The 24,744-nt window shown below is 42.7% G+C and overlaps 1 protein-coding gene across 2 annotated transcripts in view; it reads right to left on the bottom strand.

The window, feature by feature from the left end:
- GALNT18 (polypeptide N-acetylgalactosaminyltransferase 18) overlaps window positions 1-24,744 on the bottom strand; it is a 1,605,564-nt gene that overhangs the window by 816,651 nt on the left and 764,169 nt on the right. The window lies entirely within an intron of this gene.

Raw genomic sequence — 24,744 nt, 5'->3', positions numbered from 1 at the left:
CTCTGAGCTCACAATTTAAAAATACATCTTTTAGTAAAGTTGGTTTTAAGATTGTGTGTTTGAAAATGCCACTTTTAGAAAGAGAACATTTTCTTGCTTAAACCATTTCTGTGACTCTGCCTGTTTGTGGATTCCCTGTCTGGGTCAGTTTGACAGTTGGGCTGGTTGCACCTCTCACTAGACAGTGACACAAAAGGAGCTGGGGTGTAGTCTGCATTTCCAGATGAGCCATCTGTGCTAGGAGGGAGAGGAAGAGTGGTCACTCACACCTGAAAGGGCTGTGCCTGCCCGCACACAATGCAGTCTCCAACCCTCTTGTGTGTGTCTGGGGCCTGGCCTGGCAAAGCAGGATTTCACAAACAAGAGACACTTTGCTTTGAAGTAGGCCTACTTCAAAGGGCAAAATTGGTATTTGAAGGGCACCCAAAACCACAGACTTTAGAACACTTCCGGAAACCAAGGGGAACCTCTGCCTGGAGAAGAGCTGAAGAGCTGAGGAAGAAGAGCTGCCCTGCCTGTGACTGTGCTTTGTGGAGCTATTCTGCAGTTTTTACTTCTGCTTGTGCTAGAGGACAAAGACTGGACTTTGTATTGCCTTCCTTCTTGTGAAAAACTCTCCAAGGGCTTGATTTAGAGCTTGCCTCCTGCTGTTTGAAGTCTCAGGGACAGCAAAGACTTCTCTCTGCCAGCACCTGGAGCCTCTGCTGAGACTCCTACTCTGCCAAGTGGTGACCATCCAGTTCTTGGGACCCTGAAAGGATAAGCTGGCAGCCAAGAGTGAGAAATCCATGCACCGACCGCAGTGCGAGGAAAAGATCGACGCAACTCTGATCTGCGGCTGAAAAATTGATGCGCCGCCAGCTTTGCGGCTGAAAATCGACACTTGCCTGCAACTTGACCGGAAGATCGTCACCTGCGGCTGGAGAAACGACGCGCAGCATCGCTGATGGAGACCGGTGAGATCGCAACCCGTGCTGCGTGGTTTTCAAATCTTCGTGCAGCTGTATTCCAACGCAAGCACCGCTGGCCATGTAAAAATGATGGAAGGTCTGCCCGGACCTGAGAGTGCAGACTGGATCGACGCATCGCTCTCCTGCGAAGAGAAGAAACGGCGCGCGCCCATCCGACTAAAGGAGAAATGACTCACGGTCATGCCCGTGAGTGAAATTGATGCATCGCAAGCCCTTTCTGACGCACACTTGCCTGGGCGAGATTATTTTTATCGCACCCAAGGTACATTTTCACGCTAACAGCGTTAGCGTTGTGTTTAGAATTACATAAAGACGCTTTTTGCATTTTTTGTGATGACTTGTCTATTGTGGATTTTTGTCGTTTTGGTCTTGTTTTGTTTAGATAAATATTTTCAATTTTTCTAAACCTGTGTTGTGTCATTTTTCAGTGTTTTCATTAAGTTACTGTGTGTGTTGGTACAAATGCTTTACTCCTAGCACTCTGAAGTTAAGTCTACTGCTCGTGCCAAGCTACCAAGTGGGTAAGCAGAGGTTAGCTGAGGGTGATTCTCTATTACCATGACAAGAGTGAGGGTCCTTGCTTGGACAGGGGATAACCTGAATGCCAACCAAAGACCCCATTTCTAACAATGCCTTTTCCGGTGTTTAGCCCTCCCTGAGCACACCGGCCAACTACTGAAAACATACGAGGCTCCATGTTTTCAGCCCGGTTTCTGCACTACTTTATCTTTTTGTTATCCACACAGTGCGATTGAGCTGGGTTTTACATAGTGTGATCCCACTAGTTTTTTTTCTTTTAATTTATGTGGCAAAAAAAGTCCTGTTAGGCGTTTACAACGCCAATACCTCTACCTCGAGCAAATGCAAGACCCATTACATTGCAAATGCTTGTTATACATGTAAGGCACCCATAAGGTAGGCCCTAGGTAGCCCCATGGGCAGGGTGCAGTGTATACTGAAGGTAGGACATGTAACAATGTGTGTTACATGTCCTAACAGTGAAATACTGCTACGTTCAGTCTTCACTGTTGCAAGGCCTGTCTCTCTCATAGGTTAAAATGGGAGCTTCCTTTAACTATTATTAAAGTGCAGATTCCCTTTGAGAGAAGATAGAAATGTGGAGTTTTGGGTATCTGAACTCACAATTTAAAAATACATCTTTTAGTGAAGTTGGTTTTTAGATTGTTAGTTTGAAAATGCCACTTTTAGAAAGTAGGCATTTTCTTGCTTAAACCATTCTGTGACTCTGCCTGTTTGTGGTTTGCCTGTCTCGATCAGTTTGACAGTTGAGCTGTTTGTGAATCCCCTCTAGACAGTGAGACAAATGGAGCTGCGGTGTAGCCTGCATATCCTGATGAGCCATCTGTGGTAGATGGATGGAGGAGTGGTCACTTACACCTGAATGGGCTGTGCCTGCCCTCTCACAATGCAGTCTCCATCCTCCTGGTGTGTGTCCGGGCCCTGGCCTGGGCAAGTCAGGATCTTATGACGAACAGAGACTTTCCTTTGAAGTAGGCCTGCTTCAAAGGCAGAAAGGGGTATAAGTATTGTACCCAAAACGCTTGAAAATCAGATCTCTTCTGGAACCAAGAGGAACCTCTGCCAAGGAGAGCTGAAGAGCTGAGGAGAAGTGCTGCCCCTGCCTGTGACTGTGCTTTGTTGGGCTATCCTACTGTTGCTGCTTCTGCCTGTGAAAGGGGACAAAGACTGGACTTTGTGGTGTATTCCTGCTTTTGAAGAATCTCCAAGGGCTTGAACTGAGTGTTCCTCCTGTTTTGAAGCCTCAGGGCCATCAAAGACTTCGTCTGCTAATGTCTGGACTCTCTGCTGAGACTCCTTCCCTGCCAAGTGATGTCCTATCCAGTCCCTGGGCACTTGAAAGGTAAAGTTGGCAGACAAGAGCTGAAAATCCACGCACAGAACGCCGTGCAAGGAACTTTTCGACACACCATCTGCAACGCGGCTGATAAATGACGCGCTGCCAGCTTTGAGGCTAAAATCGACGCTCCACCTGCATCACGGCTGGAAAATAGACGCATTGTGGCTGGAGAAACAATGCACAACACCTGCTTGCGGCTGCTGATAATGATGCAAACCCCACGCAGTGCGGTTTTATGACACTGTGCAACAGGATTTTCCACGCATTGTTCCTGGGCGCCAAAGTCAGCTCAACTCTGCATGAATCCGAGGTGCCCCATCCGGAAATCGACGCATCCCTGTCTTGCGAGGGAGAAAAATGATGCATCGCCGACCCGACCGGAGAAGAAATGATACACGGCCTTCCTTGCGAGGAAGGCATCTACGCATCGCTGCCTTTTCTGATGCACGCTCGCCCATGAAGCTTTATTTTTGATGCTAATCAGGTACTTTGTGCAAAATCATCGTTTCTATTGTGTTCTATAGAGTAAGACTCTTAGGGCCAGATGTAGCAAAACTCCAAATTGTGGCTTGCAATTTGCGAGTCCCAGTGACTCGCAAATTGCAACTCGCAATTTGGAATGCAGAAAGGTGTCTCAGACACCTTCTGCGACTCGCAATGGGGTCGCAAAGACACACCTCATTAATATTAATGAGGTGGGTCGCAATTTGCGACCCCATAGCGAGTCTGGGCACTCACGGGGATGGTGGCCTGCTGGAGACAGCAGACCACCATGTCCGTGACTGCTTTTAAATAAAGCAGTCTTTTTTTTTCAAAGTGTGGCCCGTTTTCCTTAAAGGAAAACGAGCTGCACTTTGAAAAAAAAACGAAACATTTTGTTTCGGATTTTTTCAGGGCAGGTTGTGGTCCCTTGGACCACTGCCTGCTCTGAAAAAATATTTTCATGTCCAGTCACAAAGGGGAAGGGGTCCCCTGGGGACCCCTTCCCGTTTGCGACTGGGTTACCATCCACTTCATGTGGATGGTAACTGCGAGTCCATTTGCGACCACTTTCGCGGTCGCAAATGGAATTGCATAGCATTGCGATTCGCAAATAGGAAGGAAACACCCCTTCCTATTTGCGACTCGGAAGTGCATTTTGCGAGTCGGATCCGACTCGCAAAATGCATTTCTGCATTCCGGTGAGGCTTTTGCGACTCGTAAACTGCGTTTTTCGCCGTTTGTGAGTCGCAAACGCTTTGCTACATCTGGCCCTTATTCTTTTGAAAATTCATATTTTAATTTTTGTATGTTGGATTTTTGTCATTTTGGTCTTGTTTTATTTAGATAAATATTCATTTTTTTTCTAAACTTGTCTGGTGTCCATTTTGTAGTGTTTTCACTGTACTATTGTGTGTGTTGGTACAAATACTTTACACATTGCTTCTGAGATAAGCCTGACTGCTTGTGCCAAACTACCCAGGGGATAAGCAGGGGTTATCTAAGTGTGTTTCTCCATTGCGCTGACTAGAGTGGGGGTCCTTGCTTGGACAGGTGGTAACCTGACTTCTAACCAAAGACCCCACTTCTAACATCTGTGAACATATAAGGTTCAGTAATTAAATAAATACATCCAACAAAGGAAGTCTTAGGGCTAAGTATTAGGTAGATCGTGACAATGAAACAAAAACTCACCAGATTTACCTGTTAAGAGTTTACAGCACGGTTCCTCATTGTGCACTATTGTGTTTATGCTTGTAGACATCATTGTGTGCGTACAGCGTGACTGTGGAAAGCAAGTTTGATTCCATACTAGTAGGAGCTATTATTCGCCCAGAGGTTATTGAGGGAAGGAGATACGCCTTTGCATTATCATCTGATGGGCACCCTTTCCTGTCGCTGAACGTCATCATTCATGTTACTTGAAGAGTAACTAGGAAAGTCAATGTCTACTAATGCCTTGTATCAAAATATCAGTTTGACTCAGCTGCAAAGGTGGAGTAACTAAGGAAACATACCCCCTCATTCACAAAACCTTGCATTTGTGAAGTAACCTGGAGCCTTAGGCTGTTTTATAGCATTTTCTTGTACTACAAATACTAATCTGAATTTCAGGTACAAGTTTAAGTACATAAATGTGAACACATTATAAACTGGAAATTATGGGAAAATTTCAACATGCATGTAATATATAACTTATTTGGATGAAAGCAGGTCTCACAGTTAACTGCAAACGTTCATGAGATTCTTCAGGTCATTATCCACAAAAGCCAGAAAATCATTCCCACTTGATGAAAAAACACTTTAGGAAGCACAGTATTGACAGTCTACCAGTGCTTGGACCGACCACCAATGCACCCACTTCACCTTTATGAAGACCAGAGCCAGCCACCACGTCCCCCAGGCATAAACTAGAGTAAAGTCACTGAAACCCAATTCACTGATACCCTCAGCCACTGCCCCCCACTGGAAGGCACAAACATGAATGTCTCAGCATGCAACTTGCACCGCAGCATTACAGAATGCGTCAACACCATAGGCCCTCTCAGAAAACACTCCGGGAATCAGTACTTGAAGAAAAAACACTGGTTCACAACAGAACTTCAAGAATCCAAATGCAACTGCAGAGGACTGGATTGAAAATGGAGGAACAGCAAAGCAACCACAACCGCAGAGCCTACAAAGACGCAGTCACCACGCACCACCAGGGCATCAGAGCAGCCAAGAAGTTGTCATTCAAGAACGTTTCAGCACAACAGCAAGGAGATATTCACCATAGTCAAGGAATTCAAGAACCCAGGATCAGACACCTCAGACATCCCCCCTCTCAAGACCTTTGCAACACCTTTGCCACCTTTTTTCACCAGAAAACCCAGGACATATACAAGGATTCAAGAACCAAAACCCAAACCCCACCGCCCACCAGCACCACAAAGGACCACACACCGCAGACCCCGAACCTCTGACCCCCTTTCTCCACGAAGACACCCAGAAACTCATGAACTCTATCCATTCATGGGCACCCTTGGACCCGTGCCCACATCACATCTTCAACCTGGTCAGTGCAACTATCGCACCAGAGCTCTGCCAGACTTTCAACCGCTCCATTGAAAATGCCAACTTCCCATCTGACTGAAAACGCATAGAAATCAACCGCTTTTGAAGAATCCCTCCCCCGACCCAAGGGAGATGAGAAACTACAGACCCATCTCGCTGCTCCTCTTCCCAGCCAAGGTAACAGAAAAGGCCATCAACATGCAACTAACAGAATTTCTCAAATCAAACCACATTCTGGACCCCTCACAATCCGGATTTAGGAGCAACCACACACCAAGACAGCCCTCCTCGCAGCCACAGATGACATTCGCGCCATACAGGACCATAGAGACACAGCCTCTCTCGTCCTACTTGACTTCTCCGCCGCGTTTGACACAGTCTCCCACTCCACCCTCTGTACCAAACTCCACAACGCCGGCATCCGAGGCAAAGCACTGGAATGAATTTGATCCTTCCTGACTGGAAGAACCCAGAGTGTCAGGCTCCCACCGTACACTTTGGTGCCCAAAGAAACATGCTGTGGAGTACCCCAGGGATCCTCACTAAGCCCGACCCTCTTCAACATCTACATGGTCCCGCTTGCTAAGATAGTCAGACAGCATGGACTAAACATTGTCTCCTATGCGATGACACCCATCTAATTCTTTCTCTGGCCAATGACCCATCAACAGCCAAGAGAAATTTCCACAATGGTATGAGAGCAGTCGCCACCTGGATGGAAGCCAGTTGCCTCAAGCTCAACTTGGACAATAGAGAGAGGTCCTCGTACTCAGCTCCACCCCCTCCAGAAGGGACGACTCCTGGTGGCCTGCCGACCTAGGAAACGCCCCCACCGATCATACACACAAGCTGGGCATCATCCTGGACTCACCGCTTTCCATGACCCGTCAAGTCACCGCCATATCTTCTGCCTCCTTCTACACCTTGTGGCTCCCTCGAAAGATGTTCAAGTGGATCCCCACTAAGACTAGAAGGCCGTCAACCACACCATGGTTGGCAGCAAATTGGACTACAGCAACGCACTCTATGCCGCGTCACAAAGAAGCTACAAACAAGACTACAGAGAATCCAGAACACAGCAGACAGACTCATCCTGGACATCCCCCGCCACAGCCACATCTCTGCCCACCTCAGAGACCACCACTGGCTCCCGGTCGACAAACTCACCCTTCAAGCTATTGACTCACACTTACAAGGCATTTCACAACATCGGACCAGACTACCGCAACCACGGCCTGACCTTCTAAACCCCCGCCAGGCAACTGTGATCGTCCCATCTTGGCCTCACCGCCATCCCCAGAATCAAGAAAAGCACAGCTGGAGAAAATTCCTTCTCATACCTCGCCGCCCAACATGGAATACACTCCCTCTCAACCTCAGACATGCCACATCACTCAAGCAATTGAGGAGGAGTCTCAAGACCTAGCTCTTTGAACGATCATCATGCCCACGACGGCACCTTGTGACCGAACAGGTAATAAGCCGTGCTTTACAGGTATTGATTGCTTGATTGACGTCTTAGCTTGTGCTGACGATTACAGGCTGTGAGTACTGTTGATCATTTTTGAGACCTGGAAACTCATTTTCATCTTCAGACTTTAACCCTGACCAAGAGGGAGCAAGGCAGACCAGGGGGAAAGACCAAAGAGGAGAAAATATATCACAGTTACAAAGGGCGGACAAAGGGATGCAAAAGAACCTGCAAGTTTGTGATAATGAGACAGGAAGTGTCTGGTGGAGAAATGAGGACTAGGCAGTCTTGGTATTCAGCCATCCCAGCTTTGGCAATCCCTGCATTCAGCAGTTGAGGGCTGCAAAACATCTTGTACACATGCACTTAATATTTACAAATTAAATATTGTCAGGTCGACTTGATCAGGACAGAAAACTGGTGCATGCCATACCAATAGACGTAACCATGAATCACGTACATTTTTGTGCCAAATGTATTAATCCGTATATTGTAAATTTCAAAAGATATTAAAATGTAAAGGGGTGGCATCATTGGACAAGACAAGGTATGCAGTGGTTGTGTCTCATAAACACACACAGAAATCTCTCCTTAAATTGTGACCACCCTTACAACGTACAATCCCATTTAATGTGAGACAGCATCTGGTCATTGACGAGGGACGTTTCCCATGGGATTTATTAAGTACCGTAGTGCATCTCATTTCAGTACTCCGGGACAGGTTTCCAATATTCAAGCGTTGGAGTGCTTCGATGGCGCCTGAATGGAACTCACTACAATCAAATCAAGGTTACGCAAGATTACTCAAATCTGCTAGCGTGTGCAATAAGAACACATTTAGCTTTGGAAGCCCGAGACGCGCGGGTTTCCAAACTTTTAACAAGGTCTTTAATCTAATGACAATGTTCACTGCTCCTAACATGCAAGCATTGTACCAGCCTGCATTCCATTTGAGGACAGCTGTAACTTCCAATGTCTGCTGCTCTGGGCAGATTTGCCAAGAAGGGGGGCAGAGGGCAGGGGGAGGGGCCACGGTAACTGCCGCGCTGTATGCAAAGCTGACAGACCATGAGCTCTGCTGTACAAACATCAGTAAGCTTCCCAGGTCTTAGCTGTAATTTGATTAGGTAAAGGGATTCTCTAAGCTTCATAAAGCACAATGATGCTTTCAAGCCTTTTTCCTCTGCACTTTTTCAGCTTTCTAATTATTCCAAAGTGAACCCAAGTCTGTTGGTATTTTTTCTGCCTGGAATGTAAAACGGCATCTTTCCATGCGTTATACAATGATTAGGCAGGCGCTGGGCCAACGGATTTGCAGCTTGAGAACTTTGGAGGCAAATGGCAGCTGGCACTGAGCAATCTTGAGAGAAAGAATAATACAAAGTAATTCCATTTCTTTCCATCAAGACTGTCTCTCCTGGTAATAGGAAGGAACACTGATGCCATATCATTGGCCATTCATCTAAATTCTAAAAAGATCATCACGTGCAGTAGAACCAAATGCGGCGCATTACATTTCATTGTTTGCAACTCTTGTCAGCTGAAACAAATTGATGGTGCTTTACGAGCTCTCACAAACGTGTTCAAGGCAGTTGTGAAGCATCTTATTGCCAACTTGTATTTTAAGTCCTTGCCCCCACCTCGAAACTAGCCGCCATTTCCTTACAAGTATGATTCCCACTCAGAAGTTTAACCTGTTTTTGACTGAAAGTGAAAATGACTACCAACTGCAGAAACACTGTCTGGTGCAAGCAAGCTATCCTGAGCAGCCTTCACAAGCAGATCAAGAAACTGTATCTTACAAGCAGCAGCATAAACTTTTACTTGTGTTACCTATTTCAAGTTTATCAAGCAAACATCATTTAATATCTCAAGGACTGGAATTAATTAACAAATGGACAGCAGTAATGATTTTGGAATGTAACTTATTCTCCTTTGTATTGCATCCTCTATCATTTGGGTGTTTTGAGGGCGTATCGTTCTTGTATAATTTTGGATTTGTAATCCATTGGTTGTGTATAGGTTGCTTGTGTATAGGTTGTAGAGATGTGTCGACTGGCTAGTTTTTAAATAGTTAAATGTGTTTTTTAAATGAAAGCATACGTTTTAGGCCCTCATTAAGAGTATCAAATAATATGGTTCAGGGATACGAGGGGCTAAAATCCATTATTTCTCCTCGTATCCCCCAATAAAATCCAATGATTACAAGTTCCCCTCCTCAAGAATTGGAAATACCTGCTCAACCCAGTAATATCAGATCCTTTTCTGGGAAGTTTCCCCAGTTCCAGGGGAATAATCGCTCAAATTTTTCACTTGCTCTGGGTAGACGGAAAGGGGCAGGTTTAATGGCTGGGCATGGATACAAGATCGGTTTGTGCCTGTCTGGAAGGAGCATTGTCTACATCCTCCATTCAGCTTCAAGGTCAGATAAGGGCTGGCCCTACGTCAATACAGACAGGTCTAGTGTCTCTGGGGCCGGATTTATCTGGTCCAGTGTTTGCAAACCTCATAATTTCAGGTCCAGAAGAAGTTGGAATTGCGAGATGTGGAGTTTCACTTGAGCGTATTCTTCTGGGTGACATACCACAAGTTGTAACAAGGGCCATGAAGGCTTCATTAGAGTTTGGTTGAACTGGAGCCCCACTGCAAGTAGGCAAGTCTCTCATCCTACTAGATGTGCAGCTCCTCATGCCCAAATTATAAGTGGGAATTGTTTAGTGTGCACCAGTCTAGCCACCTCTTGTGCTGCCCGTGCAGACCTCCAGAAAAGGTCTGTGGACTTTCCAGTTCTGCTACCATCTTCCCCTCTTCTTCACAGCAACCTCTTTAGTCTTCTTCATAATGGAATCCTGACAGTTCAACTTCACTTAATGGAGTGGAAATTTTTAGGACAAGTTTCTCTTTTCCAGGGCCTTTGACAAACATTATCTCATTCATCAACAACGATAGAATGGCAATCTCCAAAAAGATGTACAAGTCAGTTTGGACTTACTGATATCTCACTAGTGTTTAGGATAAGATAGGAAACATTTCATATGTGGCAATTCTTTTACCTCTTTGGCTATAGAAGGTACACGGAGAATACTTTCAGGTTAGCCATATCCCGTCAACAAAAAGTTGAAAATGGTAAACAAAATGGGGAACATCCTTTACTTCGCAGACTTCTTCTTGGAATTAGGCTAAGTGTATCTCCTTCTAAGTACTAATTATTGTAGGATGTTCCTTTTGTGGTAAAAATGTTTGAGACTTGGAATTAAATGGCCTGATATACAATTTGGTGGGCGGAGTGTGTACCACCACCATGGTGGAGAACTTTACTCCCTTTATGACAATGGTACTCTACTCTCCAATTTTAGAAATGTCCAATGGTTCAGTGGACATCACTTGCATTTCCAAGAACCACTGTCACAGCAGTTACTGTAAATGCATTGAACATTTGACAAACAACTCCATCAATGGAGCCGTACATTAAACTTTCAATATATATATATATTTTTTTTTAAACAAATCCCAAAGAGATGGTTTGTTTTTAAAAATAAAAAGGCAATGACCCACTCATCCTGGGAGTTTTCTCTCATGGCATGAGTGTCATTTTGCAGCATTCACTGATCCTTATCACCAGGTTTTACCTGGTGATGATGGACAGCGAAAATTTGCCATTTGTTTGCCCGACAGAAGTGGGGCAGGCAGGCAAAGGGCAAAACCTCTGACTGCCCTTACTCGGTAAGGCCATTAGCAGTCTATATTGGAGGCAGAAAGAGTTGCTCGACTCTAAATGAGGCGGGCAGACCTTTAGTTGGGCGGAGAGGGCAATGGAGTACTCAAACTTTAAATCGAGCTCATAGTCTTTCACTTTCTTTGAACTATTTATCTGCCAACCCTTCTATCTTGCTATGTTATATTTCAATGAAAAAAAATTATATTGCCTGAGTATTGGACTTCTCATCCACATACTTTTCCCTTTCATGAGTTTTATTCCTTAAATCAAGAAGAGCAAAAACGATTTTTCTCTATCATTGAACATGTTTGCCAGTGCATTTCTAGGGGCTTGCAAAATTAACCGCCCTACGCAAAATTTAGAGAAAATTATGTATAATTATGTGAAATGCAAATTTGCCATTAAGCGATATGTTTTCGTGCAAAATGCATTTTGTGGCCTTTTCTTTGATGCAAGGAAGCCTTTCCCAGTAAAAAAGATTGTGTGAAAAAAGCTAGTGGTGCGAACAACAGCTTCTTCCAATCTGGTTGTTTGTGTTGTTCATGCTCTCCTGCACTATAAATGTGCCATAAGGTGAGGCGTAATTACGCACCTGGGTGTAACGGTGTAATATATGTATTTTTGCACAACAGGCATAATGTGGAATTACAGAAATTCAGCAAATGATGCCAGCGTATTATATATTTTTCCCTGGTCTAGTCCACTTTTACCACATATGTCAAATAGATCAAGCAACTGGCAGGCGTTGATATGGCTTCCTTTGGTGCCCACTCTTGTAGAAGCGCTACAGCTTCTAAAACTTTTTTATCTAGCAGTAGATAAGATATTCTGAGAGCTGCAATGGTCCTCGGTTTCTAATTTTCACACTTTTGTCTCATAAGCATTATAGAAAGTTCTGGTCTTGTAATGGAGTAACAGACACAGGCAAGTGTTATCCCACGACTTTTACAGTAATGATCTCTATTTGTTTTCTAAGCGCCTTTCAAAAAAGGCCTGCCAGAATAATAACGCAGGTCCATGTAAATATATGGGATGTTTTATGTATATTTGTTCCTTCTAGTCACCAATCCATCAATCTCCCAACCTTCTCAAGAGAACAAATGGAAAGTTATGGGCCTCCTTTGTGCTGTTGATGTTTCTTCATGAGACATTTGTTTTGGCAAAGACTTTGAGATTTGGTTTTGCTTTAAGAAGTATGAGTATTTACAGCCTCTGGGAACTTAATACGCTGTTCCACTAATGCTTTGCACCTGGTAAACGGTTTATCTTGACCTCTGACCTAGAGCAGCTTGTCTTGTGTGTCATTGTTCTCAGTTTATTGCCTATCCTGTTCTAATTGTTTTGGCTGCTGTTGAATAAAGTAACTGAAAAGGAACGCATTATGCTCACCTCACTGTCGGTAATAAAAGTAGGACTTTTCATTGGGAAAATAATTTAGAAAATTAACTTGCTACCATGGGGTGCCTTGACACACGTTCTGATATTTTTATTTGAAATACCATTATAGTTACGATGAGCTGCAACATGGTAAGAAGGAGAGTAGAATAAATGACCTGTCCAGCAATGTTTACCCGAAAAGACCTCCAGAATAGACCTACTGAACCAAGATGCGGGTGTTTCATGCTTCTGTCTTGGTAAATGGTATGGTGCCTCAGTGCATGAATGCTTCCACTGCAGAGACCTTCATACAGCCTGTAGGCAATAGGCCCAGTGCCAAACAGAGCCAAGTCTGCCATATTCGAGTCTGATGTAGACAAGATGAGCAGCACAGAGCTGTGAAGGTGTGAGAAGTCCACATGGAGGAGCGGGGTTAAGGGATGAATAATAACGAATAATCAAGAGAACTGATTTTCGCACGCCATCCTGCCTTGTCAGGTCGATGTTCTAAAATGTGCTCATTTAAAACACTGACTGCATATTAACCGATCTACTTGAAGATCATCCCCTTGGACCCCTTTCTTTAGAGGAGAGCCCTTGCATCACCCTGGACAGTCCGGTACATTCTAGAGCATTGGGGTGTAATTGAGTCCTCAGTGACACTATATGAATATGTTCATGTAAAGAATACAAAGTGAGCAGTTTTCACACCAAACGTGTAATCTTCCTCATGCGTATACCAATGAACATTGATGTGAACAATCCCTTTCTTAATGCACTATATGAGTATAATAGTGAACAATGAAAAATATCTCTACCATGAGCCCATTATATACACCCAAGTCCTTTCTGTTTTTGTGTACCAACATTTATTTGTGGCTGTCTCAGCTATATACTGGTAAGTTGTAGATCTGTCAATCACAAACATAATACTTCCTTTCAGTGTTTTTTATATGTGGGCTGTGCTCCTTCGCAACTGAAATGTAAAATGTAACTCTTCTAAACACAAGTTTCTGCTGTCTTCCTTCAAACGGCCATCTGTTCCAAACGATCTGGCAGAACTTTCCTTAAAGGACATGGCGCTATCTTAGTGCCATCAGCTAAACAGTTGGTTCTGTCTCACTAATATAACATGAACATAACTGCTCAAAAATGGTTGTTCTCTAAATTATCTAAAAACAACTGAATTGCTTCTCTTGAAGCTAAGCCAGAAACTGGCTCAATATGCGTAGCTTAGTACTACAGCATTTGAATAGGTAAAGGACCAACAATGTCAACATCAAACAGACATCTGAAGTGATGAGGTTACAAGCTACCAGTAGCTTTCAAGTCACCTGTAAGTAGCTCTCCTCTGTGCAGCTCAGCCTATTAAACTAGAAGCCTTTGCTTATCTGTACACCAAAATTGAAGAGCATGTATTTTTCAGAACTCATAAGCTGATGTATGGAAAAAAAATGGTTGAACTTCTGAAATATATTTAAAGCTGATATTTGAGTAATAAGTCATATGGTATTGGGGAGACATATTACTAATATTATAACCTTGGTGTCAGGGGCAATGCAGCTACGACTGGCGTGAGCCTTTTTTGGGTTAAGCCTACGAGTGCCTAGGCTAGTACATGCATCTCACTTGCTAGACACTGTTGCTAATAAAAAGGGTTTGGAGCCCTCTCGTTGCTTACCATTTCTTGGCCTGCGTGGCACTCCTCTTTACATACTTGTAAATGATCACTGCATCATTCCATTCCTTTCTATGGTCAGGGACCAAGCACTGATTGATTCAGATCAATCAGTGCCTATTCACTGCTCTCGACATGATTGAGGTATTTCTTTTTAACTTCTAGAGCCCTGCACAGAAGGAGTGTGAGTGGCAAAAATGTGCCCAGCAGGACAAACAAAATTGCAAAGTTGCGTTTTCTTTAGTTAACTCTTTTATTTTATTTTGCCAAGTCTTCTTTTCTCACTTTGCAACCGTGTTTTTTTTTTGGTGAGCGCTAGCTGTTCTCAAAAGATGATGACTATTTTGTTCTAAATATTGCAAAGCGACATTGTTTCTTTCATATGTGTAAGTTCCTAAATTATGCTTTAATACATAATTGTGCAGTACAACCCAATCTGCTCCACTCCAATCCAATCCACCCCCTACAATCTGCCCCACTCCAAGCCACCCAACTTCACCCCACTCCAGTCCACCCCTCCAATTCCAATCCACCATAATATAACCCACACAAGTCCAATCCACCCCACACCAATCCACCCCACCCCACTATAATCCACCTCACAGTCCACCCAAGTCCAATCCACCCCATCTCACCCCATTCCAAACCACTCACCAGTCCAATCCATTCCAATCCACCACACTCAAATCCTCATAACCCACCCAGCCCAATCCAATCCACCCCACACCAATCCACCACAATCCAATCACCCTACTCCAATGTGCCCCACTGCAAACCCGCCAAACATAACCCATGCCACCTCCACCAATCCACCCCACTCCAATCCAACCCTCCACACTCATCCAATCAACCCCAATACACTCCTCCCCACACCAATTCAATACACTCCACTCTAAACCAACCCAATCCAAAATAATCCAATCCATCCACTCCAATTCAGCTCAGTTCAATCCATCCCAACCCAATCTATCTTAATCCAATTCAACCCACTCCACCCAAATCCACCTCACTCAAATTCAACACAATCCACTCCACTCAAATTCAATCCACTACACACCAATGCAGCCCACCTAACACTAATCCAATACACCCCAATCCACCCCACTCCAATCGAGTCCACTTTAGTCCACCCAACACCAATCTAATCCACCCCACTCCAGTCCACCCACTCCAATCCAACCCTCCCTATTCCAGTCCACCCACCCCACTCAAATCCACCACACTCCAATCCAATCCACCACACTCCAATCCAACATAATCCATTCCAATCCACCCTATTGCAATCCACCCACACATATCCATTCTATCCCATTCCAATACAATCCGTCCTACTCCTGCCCATCCCACTAATCCAATTCATTTTAAAATGCACCCAACTCCAGTCCAATCGACCCCACCCCAATCCACCCAGTCCAATCCACCCCACTCCAATTCAATATAATCCATACAATGCACCCTAGTTCAGTCCACCCCTCCCTAATCAAATTGATCCCACCCATTTCAGTCCACCCCACTCAAATCCACCCACTTCAACCCACCCTACTCCAGTCTACCCCACTCCAATCCACCCCACCCCACTCCACTCTATCTAATTCTTCTCCAATCCACCTCTCTCTAATCTAAACCAATCAACCCACTACAATCTAATCCACCCACTACAATTCAATCCACCCACTCTAATCCAATCCTCTAATTAACTTTAATACAATCTAATCCACCACACTCCACAACACTCCACCTCACTCCAATTCATCCCACTTCAAACCACTCCACTCCAATCCAATTCACCCCACCCGAATCCAAGTCACCTCTTCCCAGTCCTATCACTCCAGCCCAATCAACCCAGTCTAATCAAATCCACCCTCCCCAATCCAATCTAACCCACCAAACTCCAATCCACCCTATCCAATCCACCCCACCCCATTTCAATCCACCCCACTCGGATCCAATCCAACCCAAACAGTCCACCCACTCCAATCCACCCCACTCAATCCACCCTTCCTTACCTCAGTCCAATCCACCCTGCTACCTCAATTCACTCCAACCCACTCCACCCTATTCCACCCCACTCCACCCCACTCTAGGCCACTCCACTCTATGACACTGCACTATATGTCACTCTCTGCCACTGAACCACTGAACTCTACTCTCCTCTTCTCCACTTTAGGACACTCTACTCCCCCATTCCAATAAGTGACAGTCCAACAAATCCACTCTATGACACTCTATGCCCGCATTCCACTCCATGCCACTACCTTTAAGCCATGCTGAATAGTAGCCATGCTGGTTTACAACATAGTTAAAACACATTGCTAATGTTAATAGCTCTTGTATAGGTGAGGACTATTGGCTTTGCCAATGCTTTTTTACATTGATATTGTCAACCTTGCTTAATGCACTGAGGTAATTACTGCTGGTAATCTTGCATGGGTGGCCACTAACATAATCAGGTCTGATGTGATCACTATTACAAAACGAATAACATTAGCAGTCCAGGATGTTTGTCACTGGACACAAGTAACTCTCATAACTGAAAAAGGCTTGAGAGTTTCCTGATATGGTTGACTCTCATTGGAGTTCCATAAAGGAATATAGTTTTATTCAGACAGAGAAGCAGTGATATTTTCCATCTGACTGAAAATATGTGTGAATGCTACACTGGTGGCATCCAAGAGTTATTTTTTTAAACTAATATATATGTAACTTAATACTTTTGAGCAATGTTATTTGCGCATGCTTATGTCCACCCTTATTACTTAATAGTTGTACATGGTTTTGTCCAGATTTACTTCATTTTTGTGAATTGTATTCAGCTTATTGTAAGTGGTAAGCATGAAGTCATTTGATGTGTTCGGCCATAATGACTTGGGACATAATCTTGAATGTTGAGTGGAGGACTATAATTGGCATGTATATAAACTAAATGAAGAAAATAAACAAGACTCCATCTTTAATATCTTCATGTCTATACTTAATTAAAAGATAGTTCATATAATAATCCCGTTCACTCTTGACACGACTTACGCAATTAAGTTCATGCTGGCTTTTGCAGACTTAGGGCATACTTATGAGGGGGTTTGCGTCACGTTTGCACCATGCAGCCTGGTACACGTGTGATGCAAACCGTAAATGTGATTTATGAAGCCACGCATGTCCACTTAGCGTGGCCTTGAGTGGCTTCATAAATTTGGAGCAAAGCAACACAGCCAAATCACTGTGATGCCTTACTCTGCCCTGGAAAGGCATTCCATGGGTATTGTGTGGGTGTTCTTACGCAACTCCCATGGATTTTGAAGCACTCCCTGAGTTACCAGAATGGGTAAACATGGGAATGCACCAAAATGCTACGCCTTCTCAGGGGAGGCATAATGTGGAGAAATATCTTTATTTCTCTTTGTTACTTCCTGTTTCTATGTGTACTGCGTTCTGCAGCACACATAGTTAGAGGAATTTGCCTCAGGGGATTGTTTTTGTGTAGGAGAGTGCCCCTTCCTGCACAACAAAATCCTGCATGCAACGGAGGCACCCTTGCACCATGGTGCAAGGGAGCCTGCATTGGCGCTAAGCAGCAAAAGTGCACTAGGACAAGGGAAAATGCAGGAATGTGCTGTATTGACTTTCCCTGTCATGCAATGTAGTGCAGCAAGGTGACTTGCTGTGCTGCACTGCCTGTTGTTTTCATACATATGCACCTCACTGTTTAATTCATAAATCTATTGGCACATCAACTTTACATCTTGTGCAATTCAGAAAAGGTAATCTTTCTCTTGAAGAAATATTTAGCTGTTCTCTATCAGTCTAGTCTACTTTCTCATGACTAATTCTTCCTGTTGCGTTTCCTCCTCTCGGTGAGAACCTTACAGTTGTCTAATAGAAAACCAGTGTCTATTTACTAGATATTAAATGGCCACATCTGCAGCAAAGAGAAGAAAAACATCTTGCACAAATAAGGATTCAAAGCGATAAACATGCCTTTCAGTTTTATTGCATTTTCTTCCAGTTAACAAGGCATCAACAGTTAGGCTAACTTAAGTCAGTATTTGTATTTATTTTGCAGACCTAGAACATTTACGTATGGTTACCTACCACAAAATTTGTATTTAGCATATGTTTATTGTAATGCAAGCTTTGCACATTATTTTAATAAAGCATTTTGTCAGTAAATAAAATTCACTGCAGCATTACTCATACCAAAACATAATGTTCTTGTTAGTTTATACACTCTCATTTTTCTAGACCCATGACTTCTCTATCTCTGTGAAGTGATGTCTCTTAACCTATGAAAGTCCGTTAAAGTGTCAAAGGTTAGTTATGGTACTGTCCCACAAAGATAGAGTTAATGACATATGGAAAGATTTTAAAAAAACAATCCTGTCCTTGCTCCCATCAGAACTAATTTCCATTCTGATACTCACTTGGCAATGAGAGGTTCATTGTTTGTCCGCTGTATCCCTCTATTGGGACATCCATTGACTAGCCCCGAAAACATGAATCATTTATGAAACATGCAGCATACCTTAATGGCCTATTTGCAAAGTTCACAGTCATCACCAATTGATGCTGTTTATTCCCCAGCTTAATAATGCTCAGTGTTGAATGGATGAAAGGACAGATCAGGTGGGATTCAAACCTGTGATCATACAATTAAACAGAAGTCTGTGTAATAGATACATTAATTCACTGAACCACCAGATTAGCATCATTATTGAAGCTATTTACCTGTCCCAGTAATCATAGTGGATACATTAAGTGATGGGGGAAGTCCCTGAACTCCTAAAACGAAAGTGCCACCTCTCAACAGAGAGTCTTTGAGCTGCAAAGATTAAAATCCTGAATCAAATCATAGAAGTACAGAGGCAACCTAATATCCCTAGGAGCCTGGGTAGTACTGATAGAAATAAAAGGTCAATGGTTCTCTTGTGTTCACGTAGCCCAGAGCAGCAGACATAGTTATAATAGTCTCAGTTCTTGACATTGTTTCCCGGATCCGACCAGTATGTTACCAGTGCTGGGAGGCCTGTTGGGTAGCCATGCGCTATATAAATCCAGTAAACTAGTCTAGACTAGGGGCAAAATAAATAACTCATGCAAAAAAATTGCACAAAGAATCCCCATTAAATAACAAACACCTTGAAATGTAATTCATACATATATATGTGAAGGCGAGTGCTCAAGTGGTGAACATGTGCATAAAACGTGAAAAACAAAAGCTTGTGGAAGAAAGAAACAGTGGCTCTCACTACTACCAGAAAAGAAGGTTCGTCGTAATCACTGCAACACTCTTCCCCTGCATCCAACTTACCCTTTCCATCAGACAGAACTGATTCACACACATGCCACCTGTTTTCTCACCTTTCCTCCCAGATTGAGCAGCGCTATATGTATATCCCGAAATCTCTTCAGTGGCTGGACATCCAAGTCAAAGTCACTTCAGTGAGTTCTGCCTCATTCACATGTTTCTCATAAACATGTTTCATCCTGTTTACAGCAGTGCAAGCTTCTGTCTGCCAACCAGCTCTGCCTGGGATTGCCACAATTTCATCTAGACAGAATTGTTAGCAGCTCTTTCTCCACACTTGCACCAAATTGTGGAATTCTCTTCCATCAGCCCTGTGAAAAACATCTTCCCATCCTCAATTTCACTAGCTGTTGAAAACCCACCTATTTAGTCGGGCTTAAATTGTCTCCCCTCCTATTTTGATTTTCAGGTGCCAAAAGACCTCTCAGCGATACAGAGCTGTGCATGTCTTTTAACATCCCACAACAAAACATATCACTCCTAACACAGGGACACTCACCTGTACCTTTCCTGTAAGCAGTGCAAAAACGCTTTCTGAGGTCCTGAGATTATAGGCAATAATGAGACGTCAATAAACCTAAATGTTTTCCAAACAAGCAAGAGTAAGCCACTGAATTTAGGCAGAAGTGTTCATACAGAAAAGTCAATAGTGGTGAGAATACTTGAAGTGTAACAACATGCAAGGAGAGCATTGCGTAATTTAAGCACAAATATGAAGTCACTATTAGCAAGACATGTCATTCCTCATCAATAAACAACCTTAGATCTTTCAACTGATTGCCCATAAATTTGTGCTCCATATGTAGAAGAGTGAGCGCCGTTGCTCAATGTTTTCCTTAGAAGCCCGCTGTTGCTGAATGTTGGTGTGCTAAATATCTACGTTATGTACTGTAAACCTCATGTCCTCAATCACATTCTCCCTGCTTTTTAATGTCACTCTTGCAGATTGTTTTTCATCCCCACTTTATCCCTTTGTCAGTTATTCTCTCTTCCTCTCCCTCCCTCTTTCGACTTTTGCTGTCTTTATCTCATTTGTTCTGGGTCAAAGGCAGATGATAAAAATGCAGGCCTGGTCTCCAAAAAAGAGTGCAGATGGATCAAACTTGCAACCATTGGCTCAAAGTAAGCACTGCCGTACACTGATGAGTGGGTACACAGCAGTGAATTTAAAAGCTCAAGATTCACTTTGGATTTATGAAATTCCCCGTCTCTCACCATGAAGGATAAATGTGTTTGGAACAGCTATATTTCCGGTACTAATCACATGTTGATCATCTGTGTCTAAGTGAGATGCTTCAAATACATCCTAAAGAATTTACTTAAAACCCCTAAGAATGGTGATCGAATTTACATAGTACACAACCAGTCCTACGTTATGCAGATGATATGGCTTTGACTCCAAAAACTGATTATCAATACAGCTAACTTTGATGGGGCTAATGGTTTAAACATCAATATTAAATATGTTGGTCATGAAGTTCAGAAACTTTCCCTTTAAAGGAAGAATGACCAGGTGGTAGGATGTGTTTTAGTTCAACTAATTGTTTCTTCTAACCAGAAGAGTACGGAAGATGCCATATGTAAAGCATCAATGCAAGAGAGTCTTGGACACATCATACACAGTAATTAATTATTACCAATAACGTTGAAAATGCTACATTATCCCCCTTGTCAAATGACTCTCTGGAGAAAGTTTCTCCGGATGCTTGTACGGGACTAAGGATTATGGGGCGAGTGAAGATGAAACAACTTTTGCTAGCTACAGGCAGAAGCTGTATACCTTTGAAGAATTTGGGTTCTGGAGTCTGAAGAATAGAGCTGTAGTTGTTACACAAATCATAAAGCTAAAACTGACCTCCTAAATCAAAATTTCCAGCTGCAAGTTTTGGGAAAACAAGGTTGTTAACAAAGTGTCTATGCTTTCAGCAGTGCTTTCTCAAGCAGGGAATAAGATGTCGAGAATGAGGTTATGAAAGAATTAAATTTGTCCAATGTTGCAGCTGCAACACAGATCTCCAAAGGATGAATCTAGCATAGATAAAAACTGAACTGAGAATGACAATCTAGTCGCTTTCCTTGCAGCCAACCTGTAATATGTGCATTTCAGTAACAAATGTGTGGTCTGACAATTTCTGGTAGAAAAAATGGGCAAGATATAGCTAAGGGCTTTTACAGCCGATTTGGGTGGAACATATAGTGATGAAGAAAATATTGTCCATGTGGGAACAATGCAGTGGAAACGAGACACAATATTATTGAACAAATAAAAAAACATTTTATGGCCAGGCTAGTTGTTTATTAGATGGGGGTTTGATCAAGTTAGCCAGGCATGATTGGCAAATGAGAGGGCATGTGGGTAATTTCCAAAGTAGTTCCGTTTTTTTTTGTCTTAGGTACATAAGAAATTTAGAATGTTTGAGTGTTTTTTCTTCAATGCAGCTCTAAAACAACCGCCTTGATTGATAAACTCTTATATTGTCCTGTTTTAAAAATAAATACACTTACATTTATGTTGTGATTAAGCAGGACATATATACAGATTACAATACTCTTGCCGATGTTGGGATCAGTGAGTATAAAAACAATTTTAGAAAAATATTGTGAAGGAATTGCACAGAAGTGGGTACAAAAGCTCTAACTTCTGATAATGAAGACCGGTGCCAATGATGTCTTTCATCTGAGCTGGATTATCAGTGAATACATAAATGTTTTCGTTTGTTCTTGAAGCAAACACAACTTCAGACTTAACAACGGGGTATTCCTGCAAAGTCTGATTTAAACAGCTGAACATCACCATGGAATCCGTTGAATTATTTATGCAAGTGTTCGTGTTTCAATACCAGTTATGTTTGGGCAATAAGTTACACAGTTGAAAAGAAATCTTAACATTAACTGCAGGAAAATATTTTGAAAATTACGAAGGTTTTTGAATAAGAAATAATACAATTTAGGGTGAAATTTGATAGCATTCTCATCAGGACTAAGAAAATGTCTCTGCTGTGATGAATGAGTTCCGGTGCTGGTGGCGGTAACACTAATGCTTACAATGTGCACTGTTTACCGAGTCCTGGATACGATATTCCTGGGATCACAGGATGACTTTGACAACAGTTTTGAATTTGTGAGACCCCCTCACCATAGCGGCTTAGAAAGTGCCTAATTCGAACACAATCATTTTCTAATTCATAAGTCATTTTCACCACAAACATTCAAGGAGCTATTTCAAGATAACGGGTTCCACTTAAGATTTTATCTTACTTTGGCTCGAGATTACTTTGGTCCATAAATTCACCTGAACAACAACAGGCTTTACTGCAGTAATCTAGGCTTTTACAATATGCGTCTCCCTTCTTTGACAACTGGCAGGGCTTACTCCCAACCACAACTTGTTTTTCAGGACAGCAACCTCCTCCCTACTTCTAGAAAAGTGAATTGAGATCTAGAAAATATTGTTTGGTGCCTTTCTTCTGTATAGTTAAAATCGGCCAAATCATGGTGTGGTCCAAGAACGAGAGGGCTAGGCTTCTGATCTCTGTACCACCCAAATGACCCTTTGAAATTCTGGGAATATTCCTGAGATTGTGTCCATCCTTAGATTTAATGGGTCCCAATAACAAACTTTTATTCTATACACCTCTAAATTGCTCAGTGCCATTTTCATGAACGTGTTTGTATTTTCACCCCAGACCTTGAAGTCACAACTATTTAATGAAGTTTTACTATTCTTGCATCTACGTTAGTCTAGGCTTTCGCGTAATTCTTTTAGGCTGTGCTGTCATACTGAAGCACAGTGTGCAACTTTATGGCTAGAGCTTATTGCAATTTTGGGAAAGCCTGGGAATCTTAGAGGACAACTAGCTCCAGTCTATCTGTGGACCACTGCATTTGGATTTCTCTTCTACTACCAACGATCTAAAGGCTTCTTAGTAGAATGACTAACCCTAGATAGTTTTGGAATCTGTCTCTTTAGGGCTGCTTGCTGCTTTGTGATGTCCTGGAGATGTGCTAGTGATCAATAATTATGGTATGTCGTAATTAAAGCATGATTGTGATGAGGATAAACATCCACGTTCTCACGGAAATAATTTATGTGTCCTATCCATAGGCATCTGCAACTGTTATGAAAGGTCCAAAAGAAGACATTTTGCACAGACCAGTAAATTAAGGTTTCAAATCCTGGCATAGCAGGCTAAGCTTGTGCAGAATTCCCTTCACCTTAACAAAACTGCATTTTTTGCTCATTGTTGAACCGCTACTGATGATGGATGCCTGTGTTTCTCCTGAGACCTAATGTGCTTTTGTGGTACTAGATCAAAGGGTCATCCCAGTAGCAAAGGTGCTAGTAAAATTATTATGGACTGGCCCAAGCAATAGGTAATGGGGATATACTGTAGATTTATTTTAAGTTTGCTCTTAAAAGTGCTTATCTGTGTAGGTTTCAAAAAGCAGCTTAAAGATACAGAGGGTTATTACAACTTTGGAGGAGGTGTTAATCCGTCCCAAAAGTGACGGTAAAGTGACGGATATACCACCAGCCGTATTACGAGTCCATTATATCCTATGGAACTCGTAATACGTCTGGTGGTATATCCGTCACATTTGGGACGGATTAACACCTCCTCCAAAGTTGTAATAATCCCCACAGTGTAACACTGAAAGTAGACCAGACTATAAGCATTCTGATTTCCTCTATTTCCTCAATCTGCCTTCAATGCTGGTACTGCTAACGTGTTAGACACATGGGACCCCAGGATATTGTGTGACTCACCTTTAAAAAAAACAAATGGAGGTCTTTCATTAGGCTCCATTTGGTTACACCTCCGATCCTCACCGTTTTTTGCATCAGTAGCTAATTTTGGCATTTTATAAGCTTATTTTGTCAAATGCCAAAATTAGCTATATCAACTCAGCCATACAGAATGTACATTCCTCGGGACTGGTCTAGTGCATGTCAATTTAAACGAATGGGTTAATTAATCTATATTAAAAAAAAAAAAAACCCTAGCCTAGGCTGCTCATCAGAAATGCACAGCAATGTGTGATTGACAAGAAGAAGTAGTTCTTGTTCTCTACCGAACCAGGAATAAGCCACTGAAAGAGGTACTGTGCGGGTTCCCCCATCACACTTTCCCTGAGTGTCAAATGTACCTCAATTTAAGCTCGCAAAGAAAGAGAAAGAGTTCTTTCACAATAAGCAAGGCCAATATCCAATTGTTATTTCCCATACAATGTGGATAAAGAGTTATTCAGTCCCAAATTCAATCGTTTAGGACTTTAGGAATGTCAAAGTTCTAGTTTTCCAACAGTTTCAATGG

The sequence above is a fragment of the Pleurodeles waltl genome, chromosome 3_1, assembly GCF_031143425.1.
Source record: "Pleurodeles waltl isolate 20211129_DDA chromosome 3_1, aPleWal1.hap1.20221129, whole genome shotgun sequence".
In the NCBI taxonomy this organism is placed as follows: Eukaryota; Metazoa; Chordata; class Amphibia; order Caudata; family Salamandridae; genus Pleurodeles; species Pleurodeles waltl.
The sequence above is the reverse complement of the archived record's forward strand: the minus strand, read 5'-3'. Positions and strand labels throughout refer to the sequence as shown.